This window comes from Acipenser ruthenus, chromosome 18 (genome assembly GCF_902713425.1).
Source record: "Acipenser ruthenus chromosome 18, fAciRut3.2 maternal haplotype, whole genome shotgun sequence".
NCBI classification, from domain to species: Eukaryota; Metazoa; Chordata; class Actinopteri; order Acipenseriformes; family Acipenseridae; genus Acipenser; species Acipenser ruthenus.
In genome coordinates, this window is record NC_081206.1 from 20,218,225 (window position 1) to 20,224,221 (window position 5,997).

Below are 5,997 nucleotides of genomic sequence, written 5' to 3' on the forward strand. Positions count from 1 at the left end.
ATCAAATCTAATTTTTACCCCCGCCTGCAGATTGACATGGTATACAATTGAACTGAGAACCATGAAAGTGGAAGGGTGCACACTGAAAACGAGGTTGGAGGGCATCTCGACTCAGTGTTCACTATATCACCTGGAAACAACACTGGGCTCATTGTCGTGCAGCCCACATGTTATTTCTGCTGGCAAGGACAGACCTGCAACTCTTTTTCATACAATACAGTATTTTAACTCCTGAGCCAGCTGATAGCCACTGTTAAGCTCTTTCGGAAGCTCTATGTGAGCAGTTCCTTGACTTTTTACAAGCAAAATTGTTGACTATCATGGTTGAGATGCCCTCTGTTACCCTTACTGACCCAATACTTACAGCAACCCACACTCTGTGCATTCCAGTACGAGTCCTCACAAGTTAGTAACTATGGGTCTCCCCCAGTTGTATGGATGTGCGCTGTGGTGTGACCCAGGGCTACATTTTGGGTCCCGTGCTCTTCTGTCTCTATATGTTGCCCCTTATGACACTCAGATGTAGCTTGCACTCCCAGCCAACGCAGATGTACCGCTCTCTGTGCTGTCTCGTTGTCTTTGGATGCCTCAGAATTATCTTTAATTAAATCCAAGCAAAACTGAAGTTTTACTTTTTGATCCTTGCTATTCCTTTCGATTGTAGTCTTTCGGTTCCTGCCTCAATGCAAAGAATCTGGGAGTAATTCCAAGAGCTTCTAAATTTTACCAGAGCTGAGTCTGTCGGTAATTTTAAATTTGAGCTCAGAACATATTTCTTTCACTAACAAAGAGTTTGGAGCTCTTTTGTCTTCCTGTTTATTTTTGTAAAGCGTCCTGGGATGCTTGCAAATGAATGATGCTATGTAAATTAAATTTATATTATATGGGTATGGTATGGTATGGTATGGCATGGTATGGTATGGTAAACTAATGAGCTTTCTTTAATTTATTATAAGACTGTAATGACAGAACAGTCCTTTGTTTGTTGCGGTATATATATATATATATATATATATATATATATATATATATATATATATAAACTATATATATATATATATACAAAACTAGGTAAGGGGAAAGGCAGAGATAGGGATTGGAAAATAGAATAAGTACATATTATAAAGTGAAGAACAAGATACAGTTTCCATCTAGGTAAATAATTCTGATAGTTTATGAACTAAATTGCAATCTCTTCTGGTTGCTCTTTTCAATAATCAGCTGACTATTTTATTTACAGTATTATTTAGAAATGTTATCTTACCAAGATAAGAACACTTGAGCCATACATTGAGGCTTCTGTTTGTTCTTGTTTATTCCCCTTTCATTTATATCCCATTTTGTTTTCTTTGTAGAACGTTATTAGGTTGTTTTTTTTTGTTGTTTTTTTTTTTATAGAGTGAGCTTTCATTTTACATACAGTGCCATTCAAAAAGTTAAATTGAAATTGACCGTCTTTTTCTGTATAGTCGAGGCATCCTGAGATCTTCAAATCTCATAGTTTTTCTCATACAACCAAATTAGGCAGGTTGCCAAGCTAAGTTTCCAGTACACTTTTGGCACTCATCCTTTATTAGTCCCAGCCCTGAAATTTCTTGTCAGAAAATTGTACTTGTTATGATTTGAGAAACCAACCCATAACTGTATCATTGGGCCAAATGGGAAATATTAATAACCATGTAAAACCTGTTAGCATCATTAGAAGCCAAGCAGGTAGTGTGTGTGGCAGGGCTGAGGCCTGCCCCTGTAAATAATATGTTTTTGTTGGGTTTCTCAGCGGATACCCACACAGTAACAGAACACCCCTGTTACAGCGTGTTATAGAGGACCGTATAACAATGTCATCGAGAAAAAGTCAATTAAAAGGCAGCAATCTGTTAAAATGTGACCTAGAGGAAGATTTGAATATTGACCAGTACTAATGAAAACAACTTTAGAAAACAAAAGCCACAGATGTCCACTAATTCCTCATTTTGCCATGAATGTAAATGTGTGGGGGTAGTGAATGGGTCTGATGCTGCAGTCAGGCCAAAGGACAGACAACAAACGAACACCCCATTTCTTGCCTGCATTTGCTTTGTCTGAATGGTTTATTTAATTGCTTGATTATGTCCTTCCAAATACCCTGCAAAAGGACACCTGTGGTGATGCTGTCTTGGCTGTAATTTAAGCAGGTCAATGGTGCATTTGTAGGCGATGGTTGCTTACTTGAACTAAGATGTGGGGCAATCAGATCAGCCTTTCACGGATGCATTCTGTAATGCTGATTAAGTCCACAGTGGGCGGCAAATGGCTGTTCACTTCAGTATGCACTGTGGCCCAATTAGAAGCAAACAAGCTATAGTTGTAAGTTTGCCTTTTCACTAAGCGACGATTAGCGAAACTATGGTTTAAAGGATCCTGCTGTCACAAAGAATGAGTAAAATGATATGGCAGCATGATGTACCAGGCTTGTAGCTTTAATGCTTGCTTCCAAACTGTATGATGATGACCCTCATCTGTGAAACAACATTAAATTGAGCTGTTACCTTTCACAGAACTAGTAGTAAATACATAGCAGGCTAAATGTTCCTAAACAAGTCTGCTTATCCCCAGCCACGATATCAAGATTTGAACCAGCAATGAAGTGACTCACCATGCACTGCCACGTGGTAGTGCCTTAATTACAGTACAAGACCCAGTTGGGAACCCATAACATTTTAGTCTTAAGAGTAGCAATGTAGAAACACTCTGATATACTGCGAACATTTCCATATCAAAATAATACTTTTGTGATACTTGTATGCGACCATGTTACTGAATTGAATTACCTGTGCACCTCTGTAGGTGCCCTTGTGTAACCATTGTCCCTTAGCCCAGAACCATTGCATATGTACAGGGCCACAGCCATTCATTAGGTAAGGGTTGCATCATAGTCCAGTTAAACTGTCACTCCAGGATAAGAACTTATAGCCTTATTGATATGATACAGATGATAGAATAGCTAGAAGGCGACTGCACTGAGGACACAGCACCGGTTTTGTTTCAGTATAATCTAATCATTTTAGTTTTAAAATATAGACGAATCAAATCGTATTCAATTCAAGATTGAAATGACCTCATGCATTCTATGCATAATCCTGTTAAATAAAATGCAATCTGTGTGCCGGCAAGGAATAAAACTAAATTATGTCTACTTTCAAATGTTTTATTAGTAAATATGTGATTCAAAGTACCCCAAATGAAATATAGGCCTGGTTTACATTTAAGAGCACTTTGCAGCAAATTGACCAAAATCAATTATAATTCTTTCTGTTATATATATATATATATATATATATATATATATATATATATATACAGTATATATATATATATATATATATATGTACACTGCTGTGCGAAAGCCTTAGACATGTTGCATTTTTCTACTCTGATGCATTATGAGCATCAACAATTTACTCAAAGCCTCCACTAGTGTTTTCTACTAATATAACAACCTTGACTTGCATAAAGAGGGAAAAACATTGAGTGAAATAGCTTGCATCACTCAATTTTCATGGTGTGGTATCCGAAGCATAATCAACAAGTACAGAGAAACATCATCTGTAATAATTGACAAACCCAGGACTGGAAGACCCAAAAAAGCTGTCTGACAAGGATGAGAAATACTTGAAGATAATATCCTTAAGCAATAGAAAGAAGACAAGCGTTGAATTGACAACAGAACTGGCAGAAGGCACAGGTGTCGTTGTCCATCCATAATTCCTGTTGCCCTATAGGGAACATTTCCAAATCAGATGTTAAATCCTGTGTTGGGGAAGTTACTTGTAAAAAGTTAATTGAACACATACGTATCTAGTTAAAGTAACTTATTACTTCTGAAAAAAAAAATTAACAAGTTACAGTTACAAATAGTTATTTTTTATAGAGATGATTTATTTTTTTGGTTTGGTCAGGCTGCAGCTCAAAATATTCTTTGAATATCCATCTCTGGAACCCTCTTGTATGCTTCTCTGATGCCATTTTCTAGTAAGATGATATGAAAAGAGCACTCATGTGACATATAAGGTCTGGCTTGCACTGCTAAAGAGCTTTCTGATTTCCACGTACTGCACTAGCTGTAGTCCATTGCCATTACCTGTATGAAAAAGGCACCGTCACAACCGGTTACTGAAAATTGTAATCAGATTACAGTAATGCGTTACATGTAATGTGGTACTCTCTGGTTACATCGCATTGAAGTTGTATCCTATTTACTTTCTGTTTGCTGTTTGTTTTCCCTTGATCAGTTCTTAAACATTATTTATTTTTGTTTCTGCAAATATAGTCATCAGCATATTTTACTTGTGGGGCTCTCTGAGCAAGCCTGAGCAAGGTAGAATGTCTGTAATGAGGCCAATATAAAAATGACCAAGCCCACTTGAGGGACACATTGGTCATTTTTTTGCCCCCCAGAATGTGTTTGTTAGAGATTTGCAATGTGAAAAATTCAACTCAATATTTTAGGGGGGAAGAAATGACCTCTCTGCAACTCTTAATGCTACGCTAGTGGTCATTTTTTACATTTACACAAATACCACCTCACTTAGTCCTAAAGGTGAAATATGCTGGTGACTTTAATAAACATTCAAAATATCCAGGAGTGCAGAGACACTGATAAACGATGAACAAGAACACATATCATGGGAGTATAATATATAAAAAATGTACTTTTATACACATTCAGAGGGCATAAAGAATTTCTTCTATGCAGAATACACAAATATATAAATAAAGACATACATAAATACATTCTGTGAGAGCAACTTACACATACAGTACAAGTGACTTTCACATTCTGTGGGCAATACAGATCAGTCAGACCTAAACTTTATCACAGGCCAATTAACAGGCAAAGAGAATGCAGTCTGTTAATTATAGTCCAATAAATTATAACCATTGCAGAGCCAATACAGGGGGGACTCAATTATATCAATCAGTTTACAATACCACCATACTACTGTAGATTACAATACCATGGGAAGTATAAGCATGTAATTGCTTTATTCATTACTTTTTTTACACATAAAACATGAACTATTAGTTACAACTGTATAGGGCTGTTGTGTGGTCCTTGCACCTCCTACATGTCCTTGCATATGAATAGAATGTGCAACCAAATGTCAAAGGCAGCCTACTGACCTTGGAGATGACTAACTAATGGGGAACTGTAAATGGTAAAAATATTAATCATATCTCTCTTAAATATTTATCAAGAAAACTTCTTAGGTCAGCTAAATGGCTGAAAAGAAACAGATGGGTTGATTTTACTGCTGATTACATGAAGATAATAAAATCCTTTCACTAGGGTAGTGAATGTCAGGGTTAGCTACTAAAAGTCAGAGAGCCTTCAGTAGGTAGGAAGCCTGCCAACAAGCAAATAGCCTGTAGGTGTTTAGTATGAGGCTGCAATGTTACAGAATTGAGGCGGTCAAACAGAGAGAGAATGAACCATAGTATATAATTGTTTTTTCTTTTATGTTGAAATGAATGTGGGGATGAATTTAGGGTAGAAAATATATCATATAATTATCCACATTACAGGAAGTACTCACAGTGCAAACTGTCTGACTGGTGTAATGCCTATGTCCACTCAAGCTTCGACCTTTGCTTTTGACAGACGTATACCCTCTACTGATGTTTATCAAATCACCCACAATATTCACAAACTGTCGTTTAAGAAAATGAAATGGTTGATATCAGTGGCTGAGCTACACACTACCTCTCAATCTGTAGAAAGACCTCTTAACAAGTTCTAACAAAAACAACTATGGTAAAGGACAGCTGGCCCTGTCACACTTTTCAAAACATTTTCTCTAAGTTATTAATAGCCACAGATACAATTCTAAGAAACTTGGAATCAGAATTGAGCTACGCAAATTTTAAAAGCATGGTGAGAGTTTTTGCATTTGCAGGTAATTTGATAGTCAAATAGAGAAGTCAAACTTGTTTTTGTCAAATGAGAAAGCACTTCAT